The 22734-nt window shown below is 37.3% G+C and overlaps 1 pseudogene; it reads right to left on the reverse strand.

The window, feature by feature from the left end:
• Positions 1–13537: 13537 nt before the first annotated feature.
• Positions 13538–13984, reverse strand: LOC101725629 (TIM double twin CX3C motif protein pseudogene; annotated as a pseudogene).
• Between the last annotated feature and the right edge of the window lie 8750 nt (positions 13985–22734).

Consider the following 22734-nt stretch of genomic DNA (forward strand, 5'->3'; position numbering starts at 1 on the left):
AAGACATTGGAAACTAAAGTTAGTGCATTTTTTAAAAAAGCAATGCATTTTTCTTCATTGGATATAACACAGTGAGTTATCAAGAGAAATAGTGGAAGTTAACAACTCCTTCCCCCATCTCACCCAGAAAAAAGCCAGCACTGTATTTCTATGAGTTAAGATGCCTTCTAAACCCAAGGGGAAGCAGAAAACGAGCAGCTTTCAGGTTGCAGACAGAGAACAGCGCACTCCAGTGCAGGTGCTGGGAGTGGAGTCAGGCTCTCTGCGTGTAGGTCCCATCTCTGCTGCAGACCAGAGAAGTGACTGCTGCCTTGGTCTCTGTGCCCCAGTTTTTTCATCTGTATGGCTAGAATCGCATGACAGGATTTGCCATTATCTTGTGAACTAAGTTCGATCTCTTCTCTAGGGGCAGGAATTATTTGAAATGGACACAGCTGAAGCTGGACCCCATAGAAAGTGAAGAGCTCTAAGAACCAGGTACAAAGATGGGGTTTTATATGTTTCCATTCATGAGAGACAAGAGCTGTGCCCAGATAGGCTACTACAGGGTCCTGGAACCTGGGGCTCTGCATTCTGTCAGGAGACTGGGGACCAAGGATCCCATGGGCAAATTTGCAGTCAGTAGTGTGTAGGGCAATTAAGGTGTATCTGAGTCTGTCTAAAGCCCAACCAAACCTGACAACCAGGCCTTGAAAACACATTTGTAGAAAAGGGAGCTTGATTGTGTATTCTCATTCTTCACACAGTGTCTGGGCAATAGGTACAAACATGTTGAGTGAGTGCAGCCCCAATAGACCCTGGACCTGGTATTTTCCCAGTTGTGGAGGTTTTAAGAAGCATTCCTGAGAAGGAACCACAGAAATGACTTAGGATGAATTTTCTAGCAACTGGGTATGTGAACAGAGCAAATTAAATTTGAAAGAAAATGAAAAAGGAATGTGCCTCATATCTCATGAACTAAAATTAATACACCCTGAATTTGTTGAGTATGCATTTGACACAAGACCCTACCTACCACTGGTGACTTAAAATATGGCAGCTTGTTCAATAGTGACAGAAAAATTTGAAAGTAGACTAGCAGTGTTATCACAGTTCTCTTTTTGCTCTTCTACCCTTAGAATATGACTTTTCTCTACTTGGTTGCAAGATGTCTGCTGGACGTATAACCGTTTTGTTGGCATTGCAGGTAGGGAGGAGGAGAAGGGGTAAAATGGTAAGGTGGTATCTACATTAGGATTGTAGACACCTTCCAGAAACTGTCACTTTACACTCTGCTACCTACTCACCCTCTGACAATGATGATGCAGCTAGAATTTTAGCTGAACTAAACAATTCCTATTTGTGAGATGGAAAAATGGACAGATAGAAGGAAACATCTAAGAGTATCTGCCACACGTATTTTTCCCAACATGTAAAATCTACATTTATCAATGGAAGGAAATGTATAGCTTGTTTAAATCAAGCCATATAGGGCCAGGGATTTAGCTCAGTGGTTTTGGTGCCTGCCTCGCAAGCCATAAGGTCCCGAGTTTGATCCCTGGTACCAAAAATAAATAAATAAATAAAATAAGCCATATAAATGAAAAGAACAATTTGAATTAAAATTAGAGGCAGCAAATCTACTTAAATAAAAAGCTGACAAAATAACTTCCATAAATTGTGTTCTTAAAAATAGGTTGATTTGTATATTTTTAAGAATGCAAAAAATGATTTTAAGGAATTTTATTATTGATTTTATTTATTTAATTTTAATTGATATATAATAATTGTACATATATATGGATGTAGAGTGATCATTTGATACATGTATTCAATGTGCATGATGAGATCAAAGCAATTAGCACTTCTATCTCCTTAAACACATTATTTACTTGTGTGAGAAACGAAACTCCACTTCTAGTTTTCTGTAACTCATATAATACATTTTTGTTACCTATAATCACTGTGCTGTGCTGCAGGACATTAGAACTTATTCTACCTATCAACTATATTTTGGTATCTGTTACCCACTCTTCTATCCTCTCTCCCTACACTGCTTAACCACTGACTATTTTACTTCTAGGAAATTCACATTTTGGCTTCCACATATAAGTGAGAACATGCAGCATTTGTCTTTCCAAACCTTTTTTAATTTCACTTAACATGGTGTCCTCCAGTTCCATTCACATTGCTACAAATGACAGAATTTCGCTCTTTTTGAATTGAGTTCAGAAATAAACCCATCCTGTTGTATATATATGTTACATCTTCTCCACCCATTCAAATGTTGCCGCTCCTCATCAATTCCATATCTTGGCCATTGTAAATAGTGCTGTGATAAATAAGAGAGTGCAGGCACCTCTTTGATATACCATTGTCATTTTGTAAGGAGTCAGGGATTATCAAAGTCAATTCTTTCATAACACAATTGAGAAACTGAGACCTTTAGAAATGTCATATAATCTTCTCAAGTTTCTACAGCTATTTAGTGGCCAAAAAAATACCAAAACTTTTGTGGCAATTGATCCCAAATTTTCAATATTCTTTTGCATTTTGGAATTTGAGTCCTCAAAGGTTAGCTGACTAGAATAATAAATGTGATTTATTTTTAGCATATTTGTAAGGACTATTTAATAAATAAATATGCAAATAAAAATTCTTTATTAAGGCATATGTATATAATTTTCATTTGAAAGTATATCAAATAATAAAAATGGAGATTCTCTTACAGGATTAAAATCATAACACTAAAACTTATAACTTATTAACGACATGTCAGTTATTCATCTTCCTAATCCTCAATTTTCACAAACTATAGAGGTAGATACAACTTACATATATGATTTCTTGAGGGGGTCAGTTAAGCAGTGCACATAAAGTATATAACACAGGGGCTACCACTTAATAAGTGCTCAAGTAATAGTTCCAGATATTATTGTCATCATCCCTGCTGTAATCATTACCACATTCTTAGAAAAGAACTAAGTCCAGTGTTCTTCACATCCCATTAAGAAACAAAGAGCTAGAATAGTAACAGATTCACAAAGAAGAGGAGGATGCTGAGGAGAAGAGGATTTCAGGACATCTCTTTTTCTGGAGCATCTAGGACTGAAGGGCTGGAAGCCTGAAAGTATCTTTGAGGCTGAGGATTCTTCCTGGAAATCTAGGGTGGGAGATTAGCAGTAAACACCGCTTCTCTATAGGCCTGGTGAGAGCTAAGGAAGTAACTATAGAGTCAAAGGCTACTTCTTTTTCATATCAGGGCTAATTCTGTGATTTCATGGTTCCCTGATGGAAGCTTGTGAATCCTTTTGGGAAAATCATAATCTGTTTGGCTATGGATTTGTATTCTTCCCAGTGCAAATGGAAAGAAACTTTACAGATTGACCACATGGCTCCCAATCATTGTGATTGTAATCAAAGAACTTTCAGAGGTAAAGTTGTTCCTCTCTTAGCTTCAACAGAAGGTTAACGGTTTTGTTCAGTTCATTTGCTGATTGTACCCTAGAATAGCAATTGCTGTGCCTTCTACTACTTACCACTAGTGTCAGCTCTCCAAAGAGGTTTACACTCTGACTTTGCTATTAAGGGAATAATCATTTTAACATAAAAATATGTGGTTATGCAAAGAAAAAGTCTGCTTATGGAAGTCAATAGTTAAATAGAAGCAGACAAAGGAAGCTAGCAATATTGGCTGACCACCTGTATTGATGGAGAAATGGTAGAAAATCAGGAAAATATTTCTAATTAAAAAGCAAGAACTTATCCTTTTGGTAATGGCAGAGTAGGTCATTAGCGACAATGTTTCCACTGAGTATAACTAGACAATCTGAAAACATATAACAAATATATGCTTAAATTACTCAAGAAACTAACAAAGCAGTGAGGAGTTAAAGAGCAAGATCTGGAGAAAACAAAAAGCACCGTTAAGTGAGATGCATTTGGAATTTCTTCCCCTGTAAGGATATTGGCTATCACTGAAAAATGTATCTGAGAATATGCGCAGAGCTTCCGACAATCTTGTGGAGTAGGGACAAATATTGGAGCTCAGGAATTGTCAAAGGTGAGAGACTCGTATACTCACAGAGGAATAAACCATAGGAATAAGAGTATACTGGGCCTCATAGGAACTGAAATCCAGTATTGAGTTATCTTATTTTCTGAATTTGATCGAAGTTGTCAGGGATAGCTAAGGTTTCTGGTCATTGCCAGAAACAAATGTACATTCTGTCTAGAGGAAAATGAAATTATCCTAGGCTTTAAATTATTTCTATAATTTTTTCATAAGGTTAGCACTCAGAAGCAGGGACACATAAAGAACAGATAATGTTAATAAAAATAAAGGGATATAATATAGAATAAAAATAGATCAATAGAAGTAATATAACACAGATTTTTAAAGCTAACTTAATATATTCAAGGAGATAAAAATGAGATTGAGAATTTCATCAGAGAACTGAAAACTGGAAACAGAATTCTAGATCTAAAAAGTGCAACAACAGAATTTAATATATGGGTTCAACAGAAGATTAGACACAGATTAGGAAGGAATTAGTGACTTACAGGATGAATCAAGTAGTTAAAAAAAGAGGCATATATACAAATTAACTTTAACTGTCATAGTATACTATCCCCTGTGGTTCCTCAAACCAGAAATCTTTGGATATTCACAGATTATGAACTATGAAATAAAAAACAATCCACCATCAACAAGAGTAGACAAAACACATTAAACAGCTATATTAAATGCATATCTATTTCATCATATAGAATAATTACATAAAGGGCCGGGGATTTAGCTTAGTGGTTTCGCTGCCTGCTGTGCAAGCGCAAGGACCCAAGTTCAATCCCCGGTACCAAAAAAATAAAAAAAAGAATAATTACATAAAGAATATAAAATATGTGTGTTCAAAATATCTAAGGAAGTAAAAAATTTTTAAAATATCAACCAGGAATTAGGTACTATCCTAGAAGAGAAAGATTTGAAAACTAGTCAAATATAGCTCACTTCCCCAAACACAAGACACACACACACACACACACGCACAGAACACATTAAAATTTTAAAACTCAATAGGCATGCTAAGGAGCAGATTAGACATAGCTGTTTAGAGGTAAGTGGGGAACCCCAAAACAGCTGAAGTAGTTTTTTAGAATGGAGTACAATAAAAAAAGGAGAAACAAGAAAAAAGGAAAGTATCAGAAATATGGAGAAGAGATTGAACAAAGTCTACAAAGATCTAAGTGGTATTCCAGAAAAAAAAAAAAAAATTTGAAAGAGGCAATAGTTGAAGAAATAATGGATGAGAACTTTCTAGAATTAAAGAAAGACATGACTCTATAAGTTCCAGAAGTATAACTAATCCAACACAGGACAGAGAAAATGAAATCTATAACTGAACTCAACAGAGTAAAATGGTGATTAAAAACAAAAGGAATTCTTTTTTTCTTTTCTTTTACCAGTGTTAGGGACAGAACTCAGGACCTTGCCATTGCTCTACCACTGAGCTACCTCTCTGGCCCTTTTTACTTTTAAATTTTGTTTCAGGGTCTTATTAAATTGCTCAAGCTTGACTTGCACTTGCAATTCTCCTGCCTCAGCTTCCTGAATATCTGGGATAATAGGTATGTGAAACCAAACCCAGTCAAAGGGAATATTTTAAAAAAACAGCTAAAAAGAAAATGACAAGTCATCTCCTTAGAAGCAAGAGTCTAACAGCTAATTTCTCAAGAATGGAAACCAGAAAACAATAAGGTTATTATCAAGAAAATATTTTGTCACACTATTATTGTATCTAGCTAAATAAACATTGAAAACAATAAAAATTAATCCCTTCCAGACACACCAAAAACTTGAGGGGAGGATTTGTCACCAACAGGTCCTCAATAAAGGAAATTCTGATTATACTTTATTAAAAGGAAAATGATCCTAGAGGGAAGTTCTACTATACAAAAGAAATAAAATGTAGAAAAGTACAAGTATATGTCTAAATCATTAAACAATCATTATATTAAAAAATGGCTAACATGAGGGATTAAAATTTGAAATTAAATATTGAAGAACAATAATATGTAGGTAGAGGAACACTCGTTGTTCATCACTAATGAAATCTTTTCAGTATTTGGTGACAATGTTATATTCACCTCATTAAAAATTATGAATGAATTTCTTTATTTTTCATGAAAAATTGAAATTCCATAAAAATGACTTGTAGCTTCAGATAATATTGTTTTTATGAAGGAAGAACTTTTCTAGCCCTTCTGTCTTTTTCCTGTCTCTAGTCTCAAACATGGGACAGACAGAGGCAGTGAAGTGCAATGGAGTGAAGGGGGTGTAAAGAGAAGATAAAGCACCCAGTGGAAAGTATAGAAATTGATATTGCCCTCCTTCCCCATCTTTAGCTTTCCAGTCCAAAGAAGTATTGGCTGAGGGAGGGAAAATCTTCAGCTTTAAATGAAGTTCAGAGTTTTTATTATTAAACTATCTGCACCTTTAAATTGCTGAACTGAGACTCTTCTTGGACTTGAAGTGATTTAGGACTTTTTATAATCTAGAAGTTACTGAAAAATCTATTGGACTTAACAAGCGCACCGAGTTGGTCTGAAAGGGCCACAGGAGGAAACATAAAGTTACTTTATGACTGCTGAGTTCATCTCTTGCTCTTTGGCAGTTACACCTGCCTAGGATACTAGGAGGAATGATGAATAAAACAATCCAGGCTGTTTAATAAAGGAGTATGAAAGTGGGGGAGGGGTGGATCTTGACTTCCTCATAGTTATCACCTATCAGAGCTCTTTCCTCCATTTCTATTAAATTTTAAATCTTAACCGGAAAAGAATCTCCTACTTTTCTGTTGGAAAAGTTTTTCCAACAGTACATCATTCTTCTCAAAAGGGAGAATCATCCTGGCTCGAGTGTCAGAAAGAAATCACTGGTGGAGAACATATATCCATCTAAGTGGTGCCACCATATTAGCCAGGAGTGAAGACACCCCTCTCAGAATGGTTAACGCAAAGGAAAATATCTTTGCTCTTTCTATTGCTATTTGATACTTACAATTCAGCTACACATCCAAAGGAGTTTTCAGATCTGCAAAGCAATCATTCACTGAAATTATTAATGAGGAAACACTTGATAATTCAATATCTACAAGTATTAAGTCAGCTTTGCAGTAGCATATCACAAGCTTGGTAAAGATTATATTAACTAAATGAGACACAAGAGTCAGCATACCCAACGAGAGTATTGTTATTCTTTCATTTTTGCAGTTTTTCAAAAATTCTCAAATTCATATACTCGTTCATGCCCTTTCATACCCATTCCTCATTCCCATTCTACTTCCTCCCTCAATGAACAATTTATTCAAAGTCTATCCCTTCATTTTTCGTGTGTTCTAATGAGACATATACTGTTTTACATGGCTACAGTTTCAATTTCCATATATGGTATTGTGTTACAGAGTTCATTCTGCCTTCATCATTGTTGCCTTTATCTTTTTCCTTTTCTCATCAGACACTTTGTTGTCATCTAGTCTGCTGCCTGTAACACATGCATCCTAAGGCATGGTGTGAGTCCATCACTCCACAGTGACAAACAGCCAGAGCGCTTCCAAATTCTATTCATAACTCTGGGATAAAGACCTTCATACATCACCTCATTAACTGTGTGATGAGTAATTTGAAATATTAACCTCAAAGAGGAAACACTGGGTCCTGAGTTCCATATGTCCAGGTCGAGGTCTCTGAGCTAATGAAGCAGCACCATATTGCTGCAGAGCAGCTGCATTTATCACCTGCCCTTCCCATAGCAATTCTCTGTTATTCCTATCTGCATATCCCACTGGGTATTATATGCTTTCTCAACCTTTGCTGCATGCACAAAGTGATCATTTATTGTTGTTTAATTTGCATTACTCTGATTACTAGTAAATTTGAACATCTTTTCATATGTTCAGTAGCTTTTTAAGTAGAAAGCTAGTTCAAATTCTTCGCTCATTTTTTTATAGGGGTTGCTGCCTTTTTTTTCTTACTGATGCATGTAATTCCTCATATTTTGCAAATATTTATCTTGTGTTACTTTAAACATTGCCAGAATTTTCTTTCTTCTCACATTTGTTTGTCTCTTTCATTTAACTTAAAAAACCTTAATTTTAATGTAGTTGAATTCATTTTTTGTCTGTCTTTTTTTTTAAGACAGAGTCTCTCTATGTAGTTTAGACTAGCCTGGAACTCATTATGTAGCCCAGGCTGGCCTTGAACTCCCAGCAGTATTTCTGCCTCATCCTCGTGAGTGTAGGATTACAGGCATTTACTACCACACTCAGCTTGTTTTGTTTTTGTTGTTTTCTTTTCATAATCTTTCCTTGCCTCTATATCATAAATATATTTGCCATATTATCTTGAATTAACTTAATAGTTTTGCTTTTTTACCTTCAGGACTGTAATTCAACTGATGCACTTTTTTGCATTGATATTTGCTAGCAGTGTATTTTACAAAATCAATACCTTTTCCCTGCAGAAATAATAACTAGAAAATGTAATGGAAAATGTCACCAATAGACACTATAAAATATCAAGCATGAATATTATAAGAAGAGTATAAAACACATCTGAAAAAGATAAAACTTTATTAAAGGATATAAAAGAAATCTTAAATAAAGTGAGACATAATGTCCAATGAGACAATTTGACATTACAATATCTATTATTCCAAGATAAATTTATAAATTCAATGCAACGCAAATCAAAATCCCAAATTAAATAGAATTTAGCATAGTTACTTGAGTTTTACTTGGAGCAAAAAATGGTTAAATTTAGCCAAAAATGTTTTGTAAAGAAGTACTTGCTACCTCAGATATAAAATATACCATAAATGACAGTAATAAAATCAGTGTCATAGTCGAAAAATAGAACAGGCAAAAAAGAAAAGAAAATCACACAAGAAGAGTTTTCAATAACACACACATACATATGTTCTAGTTAGTGATAAGGATAAATTTTAAATTATAGATAATTGATATCTTATCAAAAGATTAGAGTAATTGGCTATGGCTTTAGAAAAATTTACAGTTACTTTTTCACATATATAGAACTAAAGCTTAGAAAGATTCATGAGTTAAACCAAAAAGAACACTATAAAAGTACTAGAAGGTAAATTTAAGAAAAAAAATTAAGTTGTCATCCTCATGGCACACACACATCATGCAGAAATAAACTGATGAATTTTACTAAGCCTTTTGTGTTTTTGTATCTATTTCTTTTTTATTATTACTGTAGGTGTGCAATATGCACTAATTACATACATCGTGGGGAGTTGGCACACATGCAAATCATATCTTGACCATTCTACTCCTCCTTCCTCTCCTGCCTACCTTTTCCCTCCTTTCTCACATCTCCTTCCCATCCCACAAAGCCTGCCTGCCTGTTTCCTCCATCTCTCTTTTATTTTGCTTTTTAAGTGAATTATATTTTGGGTTTCTCATTAGAGAAACTATGTGATGCTTAACCTTCTATGTCTGATTTATTTCACTTAGCATTATTGTCTCAAAGTGCATTCATTTTCCTACAAATGACTCAAAAGTATCCTTCCTTAAAGTACTCTGCTGTGTATATATACACTGCATTTTCTTTACCCATTAATTTGTTGGTGAGCGTATAGGCCCCTCCCAAGATCTAGCATTTGTAAATTGTACTGCTATAAACATGGATACACAAACATCACAGTAATATGCCTTTATTTCTTTTGGGAAGATACCCTGAAGCGTTATCATTTGGTCTGGAGGAAATTATATTCTTAGTTTTTTGAGAAAACTCCATACTTGCTCCCACATGGTTGTACTAGTTTATGTTCTAGTAATGTAGAAGGGCTTGTTTTTCCCTCACAACCTTGCTAGCATTTGTTTTCTGATCCATAATGGTAGCCATTCTTACTGTAGTGAGATGGAATCTCAGTGATGTTTTTTCATTTCTCTAATGGCTGAAAATGCTGAACATTTTTTTATGTACTTATTGGCCATTTGTACTTCTTCTATTAAGAAATATTGGGGCTGGGGATTTAGCTCAGCGGTTCTGTCTCCTGCCTCACAAGCACAAGGACCCAAGTTCGATCCCTGGTACCAAAAAAGAAAAAAAAGAAATGTCTATTCATCTCAATTTCTCATCATTTTCATAGGGTCTTTTATTTGGGGAGAAGGTCTAATATTTTTGAGTCTTACATAGTCTAGATATTATTTCTTTGAGGAGTAGCTGGAAAAATTCTTTCCCACTCTGTACCTTGTCCCTTCACTCTGTTGGTTGTAGAAGCCTTCTGATTTGATATAATCCCATTTGTTGATTCTTTGAGTTATTACTTGTGACATTTCTTACTCTGTTCAGAAAGTCTTTGTTTGTGCCTATGAAGGCATGGGCAAAAAGAAAGACCAGTTTGAGGAGAGACTGTCAGAATGAAGACATAGTTCATGTAGTAGGTCAGGTACTCAGTCATACTCTAAAAACAATGACACCACAGAAGCTGGATCCAACAGCTGCTAGGTAGTTTTTAGCTCCCCAATCCACTTGGTCACAATATGTGATCTTTTTAATGATTTGTTGCCTTCTTTTGCCAGTGCCTTTTTTTTTTTTTTTAGTTCTCTTATTGGTACATTTTGGGTATACAATTCGTTTACATTTATCATTGGGTGCTTGTACCTGTACATGATGTATCTTGGTTCTTATTTTTTTCCCTATTACCTGTGCACCCTTCACCCCCTCCGCCCTTTCCTATTTACATAAATTTCATTTCCATTTTTTTTTCTTTTCTCATAGTTTTTCCTTTCCCTCTTTTCCTTTCCCCTTCCTTTTGCCAGTGTCTTGTTGAGGTGTGTGCATCTATGTTCATTAAGGAAATTGGTCTGTAGTTTTCTTTTCCTTTCCTTTCCTTTTTTCTTTTCCTTCCTTCCTTCCTTCCTTCCTTCCTCCTTCCTCTCCTTCTCTTCCCTCTCTCTCTCTCTCTCTCTCTCTCTCTCCTCTCTCTCTCTCCTCTATCTCCTCTCTCTTTTTTTGAGTTCTTGTTCAGTTTTGGTATCAGACTAATACTTGCTTCAAGGAATGAGGTGGGGAGTATTCCTTCTCTTTCAATTCCATGGAAGAGTTTGAGGAGTGTTGGTGCTAGTTCTTCTCTGAAGTCCTGGAAAATTTCAGAGTTGAAGCCACCAGGTCCTGGCCTTTTCTTAGTTGATAGGGATTTTATTACTTCCCTTATTGACTGTTATTGGTCTATTCATTGTTTTAATATCTTTTTGGTTCAATTTTGGTAATTCATATGTATCTAATAATTTATCCATTTCTTCTAGATTCTCCAGCTTACTGAAATAGTTTTCAAAATAGTTTCTTATAATCCTCTGGATATTTGCAGAGTCACTTGTGATTTGGCCTTTTTCATTTCTAATTGCACTGATCTGAGTCCTTTCTTTCCTTCTTTTGGTCTGATAAACTAAGGATTTGTCCATTTGTTTATTCTTTCAAAGAACCACCTCTTTGATTCATTGAACTTTTGTACTGTGTGTGTGTTTTGTTTTGTTTTTTTGTACCGGGGATCAAACTCCGGACCTTGTGCTTGCAAGGCAGGCAGCGGCACCATTGAGCTAAATCCCCGGCCCTATATTGTTTTTTTTAGTCTCAATTTCATTAATTTCTGCTCTTTTCTCTATAATTTATTTTCCTCTACAAGTTTTGGATTTGGATTGATCCTATTTTTTTCTAAGACCTTGAAATACATTATTAGGTTATTTATTTGGGATCACTCAGTCTTTTTCAGTTATAAACTTTCCTTTTAGAATGACTTTAATTGTGTCCTATAGGTTTTGGTATGTCATGCTATCATTGTCATTTGATTCTAGGAACTTCTTTTGTCCCCCGTCTTCTGGACAGCTTCAATTTATTTCACACATAACAAGAGAAACATACTGAAAAAGTTAAATAGTCACTACCCAGATACAAGAAATGAAATACAGTAGTTGGGAGACAACGAAATCATTTATTTTAAGACTAAACCACTAGGAAAATTTATCACAGCCTCGACACAGAAAACAGGCTATATTGTCAAGTAATAAGTTGTTAAAAGGGCAGCACAGTCTTTATCCAAAAGATAAGATGCCATGCTGGGGCAGGAACACTGCATGTTGCAAAGGCCCCAGGCAAAAATAGAATTCCATAAAAGAGTCACAGCTCAAGTTGCTTACTTTTTGATCTGTCTATTGCCAGGGGATTATCTCAATCAGGCACTGCTAATTCAAGAGGCTAAGGAAGCAATGCTGGGTTTAGGCTTTCATTCCATTCTGTTCTATAAACACCAATTTCTTCAAATTCAGTACTTCACAATTCCCTTAACTAGCCAACAGTTCCTATTTTACTATTAATTCCTGGATACTGACATATATATCACAGTCAAAACCTTTTACCATTTAGAAGAAAAGTGTCACTGCAAGATTGTCCTGTGCATTGGTTACTTTCTGTCTCATTGCTGAGACAAAATACCCAACACTCAAAGTTAAAGGTGGAAAGGTTTATTTGGATTAAAGTTTGTAGAGGTTTCAGTCCATAATGGGCTGGCTCCAGGGCAGAGTGGCAGAGGGGCAAGAGTTCATGGCAGTGGAAGACAACAAAAGCAACAAGGCACCTCAAAATCATCTTTCTCCCTCTTTATCTTATTGAGACTATCAGAGTGGGTAGCACTCATGCCCTCAATCCTAGTGCCCTCAGGCCTAGACCTACCATGAATCAATCACACACTCTAGATTCAGCCACCTCTGAAAAAGACTGCATGAGGCTTTGGGAGGACATCTAAACACAGGCCATCCCATTCCTGTTAACTGTGGCCAAAAGCGAGAGGGCCCATGAGCCAATGAAGGAAGTTCTGCCTTCCACATCATTTGTGGCACTGACTCTCATGTTTTTGCAACAGTTTCCAGGCTGAGAGATACAGTGTAAAAATTTCAAGAAATACACATCCATATCTTGATGGCCAGAGTTTTCATATTCATTCTCTCTCTCTCTCTCTCTCTCTCTCTCAACTCCACATTTTAAATCCACTTCATGCTCTTGCATGTCAGAAACCAAGAAAAATGGAGATCTGGAAATCTTTTTTGCCCCTTCTAAATTAGTCATATCCTGGATTTTATTGTACAGCTTACAGAAAATAGTGTGGTGATACTTCTGGTAAATAAGAAGTTGGTTACAAAGACACCTCTCCTGTAACTCCACCACATCATAGGCAGAAGAGAGGAACTTGCTAGCCTGTTGGTGTCTGTGCATTAAGAAGAATGTGATTGGTACAAATTGGTACAAAGGAGACTGCTACTGCCAGGATAAGGTCTTGCCACATGAGATTTAGACTCAAAACGCCCTCTTGTGCCATCTTTGACCCAAACGTTAGCTCCAGTTTTTTTCCATTTCACTTTCTAGCAGCCAAACATAATGGAGCCAGGGTCCAGAGGCAAATGAAATATGTCTTAAACTTGCTGTCATCCTTAGTTTTTCCATTCATAAATTTTACTTAAAATTCTAAAATTCCCATTCTTCTGTTTAAATAGATTCCTACGCTCAGCACTGATGGCCACTGGCAAAGACTTTTATTTCCCAATGAATGAGACAGATGCCTTCATCTTCTTGGTCATAGTTGAAAGGAGGTTCATGTAGTCATCCATACACTGGGTCACACAACTGTCCATCTGCGTTTCACCTGAGGCTCCCTCTGCATTCACTGAATCTTTGGCTTTGTAATTACAATGCATGATGCACCAGGCCAGGCAGTCCTGGAACTTTTCCAACTCATCGGTCACCAAGGCCCAGCTAGAGGTGCATGGCAACACTTAATGCATTGGTGGATCTGCTACATGGATACCTGGTTGTCGGCTGTTGGCATTGCACTGGAACATGAGGCCCTGCAACCTCCAGATGTTCTCTCTCTCCACACTTTCACCATGGAGTCTGCTGCCTCCTGCATCAAGAGCTGCTGCAGCTCCACCATGAGGACCTCATTCTGCCCTGCACTGGCGTCCACATGGCCTGCTGATTGTAGGAAATATTTTAAGTTTCTCTACCTCAATTTCTTCTGTGAGCCCCGGCCTGGTTACTCAAGAGTATATTACCTAATCTCCATATGTTTGTATAGTTTCTATGCTTTTATTTGCTGTTAGTTTCTAGTTTCATTTTACTGCAATGTGGTAGTATGCAAGAGATTATTTTAATTCCTTAGTGTTTATTTAAGCATGCTTTATGACCTAAGATATCATCTATTTTGGGAAATGTTCTGAGTGATGCTGAGAAAAATATATATTCTGTTGTAGTTGTTGGATAAAACACTCCCCACTTTGTGGATAACTGATAAGTCCATTTGTTCAATGTTGTGGTTTAACTCTGATATTTCTTACTGATTTTTTGTCTGATTGACCTGTGTAATTGTGAAAGTGAGGTACTAAAGTACCCTATTATAACTGTAATGGTGTCTATCTGCCCCTTTATGTCCAGTAATTTTGTTTTATGAAGTTAGATGTGTAACTATTCAGTGTGTATACATTTACAATTATCTCTCCCTTGAATTGTTCCCTTTACCAGTATGCAGTGGCCATCTTTGTCTCTTCTGATCAATTTTGGCTTGAAGTCTGTTGTGTCTGAATATAAGATAGCTACTCCTGCTTGCTTTCAAGCTTCAGTTGCATGAAGTATTGTTTTCCATCTTTTTACCTTTAGTCTATGAGCTTCCTTTTTGGATAAGATATGTCTCTTATTGGCAATATATAGTTGACTTTTGTTTTTTGATACAATCTGCCAGTCTGTCCCAGGGATCATTCAAAGCCTGATTCCGGATCCCTAATCAGGACCATGTCTTTGTTTCTTTCTGTACCTAGGGCTTTCCAATCCCAACTCTGTCACTGTTCTCTAAGTGATTCTCTGGCCTGCACCTTGGTTAGTGCCCTAAACTAAGGAGGCCCTCTCCTGTGGCTATCTCGCTTACTGGGCTCTGTCTCAATACAAACAGAGCTATGACAGGTGGACACTGGGCAGTGACTGTTAGGCTGGGCACCCTTTGCAGCAGTCTGGTGGTCAATTGTGCACTAGGCTTTTTCCCTCAAGGGCTTAGATCCTGTCCCAAGACAGTGTGCTTGCCAGCCCTAGGCTGTAAGTAATGTTGGGATCAAGAGGTACTCTGCTTCTTTCTCTAAACACCATTGATACTGGAATTCATCTAGTGAGCTTCTCCTTCAAGTTGGCTTCCAATGTTTGGGTTTTTGTCCACCCCTCTCCCCCGACCAAATCCAAGTACCTGCAGATCTTTGTGTCTTCCAAGATCTTATGAGCACTGCTGCCTTTATTTTTCTTTCCATAATGTAGCCTAGAAATTTAAATCAGTACTAATACCTCACTATCACCTCCAGGTCAAATACCTGACCAATGAGAGCATAGAACATCTTGGCTCAGTGGCAGCTCTGAGTGGCTCTCCCTTTTCTTTTGTTAATGAATAATCCTCCCCTGGTTCCAAATTTGAAAAAGCCTAGTGCACCAGATTTGAGGCTTCTTTAACTATTTTCCCCTAGTCTTCCACATCCATTTTTTTAAAATGAGGAAGTCAGCACTGAACAAGAACTCACCATGCACCAGGCACAATGATAGGGACTAAAAAGAAACACAGTTAATCAGGTGTGGTCTGTGTCTTTGAGGTGCTCACCGTCTGGTGGGGAAATAGACGTATAAGAAAACAACATACTCTATAAAGTACTATGGAACTACAAAATAATAGCAACTTTTCTCCAGTGATGTCCCTTTTACTTCCCTTTCCTAAGAGTCCTACTTACAATTTGTTCTTTCATTTCTCCCATTTCCAGCATCTCACATTCTAATGAACTCTACAAGCCAGCCAAATGACTCTTCCCAAATTATCAGTTTTCTAACTTTATTCCAGTGCTTCAAAGTATTCTTAGTTTCTCATTGTCAGCATTATAAAATACAGGTTTCATCACTCCAAGGTCAAAACTAGAATACAGTATACTCTCAAAAAGTAGCTGGTTAATTAAAGAATGAATCTGTACTAAAGCTCTGTACTCAAACTCAAATTTTACAATCATATAATTCTAATCATACTACTTTATTCACATGGGTAGAAATCCTTCCCCAATCACCTTAGCACATCCTTGCCTCTGACCCATGCTGCTATCGTTCTTCCTGTGTCTCTGTAGAAACTCTTTCTAGCTTCTTCCCAACTGCCAACACCTAAAACTCAGCTCTGGGCCTACTTCTTGGTCAGAGTCTTTCCCTAGACACTAATCTCTTCAAAACTCTTTGTCTGAACCACTTATTTGCTACTTTGGAATGTGCTACTGGATATTTTTATCTTTTGATAAATATGCCCTGTCTCCCCAAGTAAGATATTCATAATTTACCAGCTTCTGTGAAACTGGAATTGCAATGGTTAGCTCTCGTATAATAATTACTCAGAGTGCTGAAACAATGCATTTGAAAGAGAAAATATTTGTTTCCAATAGGTAAAAATGACACATTCCTAGGTCTACCTCTATTGCAGGCTGAACAAGAGATCTGACAGGCAATTACCAGGCAGCGGCCCTTGCTAGCATGATAATGAATCAGGAACATACTGATCAACATCTTCTTTCTCACTAACATGACAGAATTACAAATCTGTTTCCAGGGTTAGCTCCATCAAATCCACCAGCTGTCACTGAGCTTTTCATTATTTATTTGGTTTGATTATTAAAGATTCAGGTATGCTTAAATTGGGAAGTGGGAAAAAAAGGATTAAGAGGTCTTCCTGGACTCTGTGCTAAATTAAAAAGCACCTTCCTGATAGAACTCTCTGTGACCTTCAAGCTTTGAAGAGTCAAGCAGAAAATAACTCAGTTTTCATCTCATTCCACAATGTTATTACTGATTCTATTCCAAAATTGAAGCATCAAAGAGCATAGAAATTATTTTCTTAACTTAAGGTGAAAAATAAAAAAGGGATTCACACCTACAGTCAAGTTAAGTTTTCCCCAATTCTATCACCTAAAAGAGACAAGAAACTCTCCCTGCCTCCCGATGCTGGGCCTAACCCTCCCTAGCTCTACTCCATGCCACAGCACACTTGGTGATATTTTGTCATGCCACCTATAAAAGTGTGTTCATACTTTATGTGTCTTCTCATCCCAAATGGAATACAATTTCTTCAAGGTCAGGTCTTTTTTTATGTTTGTACTTTGTGTCCTTAGAAGAGTGTCCAGCAAAAGTAGGCTGGCAATTTAAAAACTGCCATTTATAAACTCATAACTCTTGTGACTTTGAATTTCAGGTTAGCCTAATACTATTTCAGGAAATGTAGGGTACATGATGCCCTTATGATAGTCTCAATGGATTTTCCTCCCAAGGACTAGGGATCAAACCAGGGCCTCAAGCATGCTAAGTGTGTACTCTACCACCAAACTACTTCCCCAACCCTCAGTGGGTTTTTAAAGACACAAAAAAATCTTCATACAACACACTGACATTAATAAGCCATTTTAATGTGTTTCTGAGTTGATCGTCATACTCACCTTCAAATTTGGTATTATTACTTCTAGTTTACAGGTGAGGTAGCTGAGGCCGAGAGAAGTTAGATATGGTTGAGAGAATAATAGCTTTCCAAAGACAGCAGGTCCTCAGTTCTAGAACTCAAAAGTGTTGTCTTATAAGACAAAGAATCATTGCAGATGTGAATAAATTCAGGATCTGGAGATGAAGAGATTACCCTAAATTATTTATATTCAATTACCTATATCCTTGTAAGAGGGACACACAGTAAGATTTTATGGGGGGGGGGTGTCAAATGAAGAGACAAGAGTGATGCCTCCACAAGCCAAAGAACATCCACAGCCAGTGGAAACTAGAGGAAGCAGGAAATAGATTCTCCCTAGAGCTTCCAACAAGCACATTCTTACTAACACCTTAATTTCAGCCCAGTGGAACTGATTCTGGATTTATAACCTCCAGAAATAAAGAATAATAAATTTCTGTTAAGCTACTGAGACTGTGATACTTCATTATAGCAGCCACAGGAAACTTACACATTGGGTAATTGGCCAAATAATTATGAGCAGTTCAATCATGATTCAAACCCAGATTCTTTGGTTTTAAATCCCATGATATATCTTCCTGATACAACTCTCTGTGACCTTCAAGCTTTAAAAGTTTCAAGTTTAAAAGATGTTTCCATTTCACATGGGCAGGGGATATCTGAATGTGACCCAATCTCTGGCTATAATTAGGAGCTTTTAGAAGCCAGATTAGCTTTTGCAGCTTCTACTGGGGACAGAGTGGTTTTTCGCATTTCCCCCTTAATATCGAGCGTATCTTTATGTGACATGCAGTACTTTATGACACATTACATCTTTTTAATACTCAAAACTTTAGGAGTTAGATTCAATTGTTATACTCATTACAAATTGGAAAAAATGAAAGTACAGAGAGGTTAAATTACTCATACAGAGATTTGCTTAGTTATTTGCATACCTAATAAGAGATCTGGCAGGATAACATTTTTAAAGATATAACTCTGTTCAATATCCCTCCCACATCATCTCCTCCTCTAGTTGACTTTCTTTATATGTCTCCCAATGTCTCTCCCTCAATTCAAAGGAGACATGAATCATCCACTGCTTTAGGAATATTAAACATAGGGAAAAAGCAATGGAGTGAAATTATTTACTCAAGTTTGACAAGCTAAAGTGCAAGTATACTTTGATACAAATTTGAAAAAGTAGAATCTTTGGTCCTCCCACATTTCTCAGGCCAGGAAATGATTTAATGGCTGGGGAGAAGGGGGAGGGATATCATGGACAAGAATAGGTGGGGGTCAGTGAGAAGCTGTTCAGCTTTGCCACCAGAAAGCCAAACAGTAGCAGAACAAACACTGAAGTCACAGAAATTTCAAGTCACCCTCTGGCACATAAATAGGGGTGAAGCTCAACTTTTGCTTAGTTCCATTCAACCCACCTGGTATGGGCAGGCACCTTCTCTACCCTTCAGTGATTTGGGTCACACATACAAAGAACTACAAACAACTGTAAAGGAAAGTGAGGCCCTTGCACCTGGAGGAAAAGTACAATGGCATTGAGAAGGCTTTTAGGGCTGAGCAGAACCAATTTTTGGTTCTCTCTTGAGCTTCTCAGACTTCCCCACTCCTATCACTGTGTCTGTCAGCAGCCAACCCACTGGACCAAGAATGTACCCAATGACTCCATTGTGCATTGTAAGCAGAGGAGGATCCTAACTGAATTGGGTTCATCTGTCAGTGCCATGAAGAGTGATGCTGATTTGTAGTCAGTTTCTTCTATGTCTCCAAAATAGTCAGAGATTTTGATATTCAGTTTGTAATTCCATCATATACCATACTGTGGGGACAATTATCCAGCTAATGTTTCTCTCTCGCCTCATTCTTTTCTGACAAATAATTCATTACCAAACCAATCACCATCATGGAGCAATACACACATTAGCCTCCTTCCATTTGTTCCACTAACAGCACAGGTCCTATTCATTTAACACAGCGCCCAGTCTAGCAACAAGTTAAGAGCTGAAAAGGGCAAAACACCAATTACAACACATAAGGCTTGGCCTGCTGGGTGAGGAAGAAATAGCAAATTTGACCTTTTAGGCTTATGCTAACATGTAGGTCACTGAGATTCACTTAGTCAAGGACCTTTTGCCAAACTACCTCAAAAAATTAACAGCATCTCTTACCATAAGCGAACAGAACTTTTTTTCAATCTACAGAACTGGACTCAAAGCATTTACATATTTATTTCTAAAATATTAACAGTACTTTTTTTTCATTTAACGAGGATATATGGAGGACTCTAAAGAGGATGGAATATATCATTGAGCAATTAGGTTCTAAGAGGTCCTCTCTTTATTTAAAATGACACAAAATATCCTTTTATTTAACACCATCCCACAAATATCTTGACTGCTTTTGTACTGCATATTATATGTTCATACCCAGATTAAGCATCAAAGGGAATAAACTTGGGTCATTGCCCTTCTAAGAAACAACTAGTTCCTTTCTGATGCCTACCCAAAAGGAATTTGCCCTGCCATAATCATGTCTTCTCATTGATATTTCTGGGGCATTAGGTCATTTCAGCTCACACAGAAGGCCACTACGACAATCCATCTTTGCCTTTGGGATGCCACAGCTTACAACACATGGGAATCATTCTAGTCTGAGGTCACTGTAGAACCATCATTGAGCAGAAACCACAGCAGCACAGAGCAGAGCCAGTCTTCACAGTATTATTCTGCCACTCTCACTCTGAGAAATTTGCTGTTTGTTTCTTCTAAAGTGCCCCTCGCTTTGTAAGTCTTTTCTATGATCCCAATGGTGAGTTGCCTTCTTATTATCAGTATTCAATATTTACAAAGTAATTGTATTGTGTGAGATCATAAAGTTGTTTGATACGTATATCTGGCAGAAACATTCCAAGTATATTTAGCCATTGCCAGTGTTCTTCCAGGGCTTAAAATACCACAGAGGAAATGTGTACTTGACATGAACTTTCAAGGTGACTCTTTTAAGTGTAAACAGAGCAAAAACTCTGCCATCAGACAAGCATTTGCAAAAGAGAGACCAAGTCAGGGCGTGAGCAGCAGATGGGGCTTGAGAGCCAAGAATAAAAACCACAGAATGTGTCCAGACTCTAAATCATTATTGACTGAGCTCTATGCCTTCTTAATGGTTTTTACTACCTCTTGGTTCATATGTGAAGTGCATATTAAAGCAAGCAGCATTGCAAAGACCAGAGGTGCTAGAATAGTAAACTACCCATAGCTTAGTAATCATTATGCATTAATTATTCAGGAGCTGGAGCTACTCTTTGCAAACATTAAAATCAATGGTAGCAGAAAATTATGCCTCCCCTCTGAGGATGGGAAGGAGTAGTGCTATTTGGGGTTGATACTGGCATGATATTTAGCAGAGTGTGACAGCTTTAGTAGATAAATAACATACTGTAGTATCATGAAAACTGTTAGCAATGTATTGGAAGACTCAAGTATTCCCTGTAGGGCATTTACGTTGGATTTGCTATGATTGCAATATCTGCACAGTGATGCATTACGTGTTTTATTTTCTTTATTATATGTTTTCATTACTTTGTGTGTTAGAATGCAATAAAGAAAGCTGAAGCAATAAAGGCTGATTGATAATAATAATTCTGCAAAGATGCAACTTCCTTTCGAAGGAGTTCCAGAGTCAGAGGAACCAATGGCATCCCATCATCTGTTCTTTTGTTAAGATTTTATAATCCCTTCTGATAAAGGAATGGTAATTGGCCTGGAAACAGCTTTCAGTGACAGCTGGCACGTCATGCATGGTAAAGGAGGAGGAAGGTAGGGGAGAATGGGTTCTATTCAGACTGCTAAATTCTACATGTGGTTCAATGCTTCCCTTCCCTCTTTCCTGTTATATTCTACAATTCAAATATCAGATGTTATGTTTTAAAGGAAAAACAAAATCTTTTTCAGGACTATTATCATATCAGTAAGCTTTCATGTTGTTAAACACAATACCTGACACTCACAACTTAAAGGAGGAGTCATTAATTTGGCTCATATTTTAAGGGTATTCAGTCCATGATCAACTGGATCGAAGGCAGAAACATCATGATGGGATGGTGTGGTGGAGCAAAGATCCTTAGTTAATAGCTTCTGGGAATCAGAGCAAGGGAACAATGTCACAAAAGAAGGGGCTAGAGACCAGATAAAGACTCCAAGGCCACAACTCTATGTCCCACCCAGAGACACAGAAGTGTGTGGCCCCAATCCCCTGGGCAGAACCTAGCTGAACAAGTTGACACTCCACCCTAACTACCACAAGCATTATTTGGGATCTGTGTTAGTCAGCCTTTCATTGCTATAAATACCTGAGACAACCAAGTTACAAAGAGAAAAGTGTTATTTTGGTCCATGGTGTCAGAGATTCCAGTCCATGGGCAGGTGGACCCTTTGCTTTTAAGTCTGTGGCAAGGCACTACATCATGGCAGGAGTACATGGTAGTGAAAACCACTCATCTAATGGCCAAGGACCAAAAGAAAGAAAGAGAGGGAGCCAGGGTCCCCTAATCCCTTTCAAGGGCATACCATCAATGATCTATTGACCTTCCCTTAACTCTAGCCTCTTAATGTTTCCTCTACCTCCTAAAAGTGCTATGCTGGGAACCAATCCTTTATCAAATGGACATTTAGGGGACACTTAAGATTCAAACTCTTTCTGCCAGGCTGTTTCATTCTGACAATCTATCCTAGCCTTAGAAGTTTATTTAAAGCTTTATCAAGAGATTTTCTTTAGTAGTTCTTAAATCACTGGATTTGCAGAATGACCTAATAAACATCAGGAACCTAACGTGTGTGTTGGGGTTCCAACCTAAGATAAAACTGAGCTTCAGTCAAGGCTGAATATATATAAGGAACTGGTGAAGGGGTCTACAAGAATAAAATTTTCCACAATAGTTTTGTTTGGAGCACACAGTTTATTTGTGGGAATTGGGTGTTGGAAAGAGGGGTTGCTTGCAGAAATGGAATGAAAAAGTTTTATAAGAAATTTTGGAGAGCTCAAGGAGAAATAGCATTGCCTAGATGGAAAAAATGAAGTAAAACACAGAGTCAAGGTAAGAAGCATCCTCCCCACTTCTGTGTCCAACAGTTAATTGGATTTCTGTGCTAATAGTTTATTTGATTTCAATATCTGCAAGA

The sequence above is a fragment of the Heterocephalus glaber genome, unplaced genomic scaffold, assembly GCF_053883595.1.
Source record: "Heterocephalus glaber isolate CG9 unplaced genomic scaffold, H.glaber_assembly_v1.0 deba00001666, whole genome shotgun sequence".
Lineage (NCBI taxonomy): Eukaryota > Metazoa > Chordata > Mammalia > Rodentia > Bathyergidae > Heterocephalus > Heterocephalus glaber.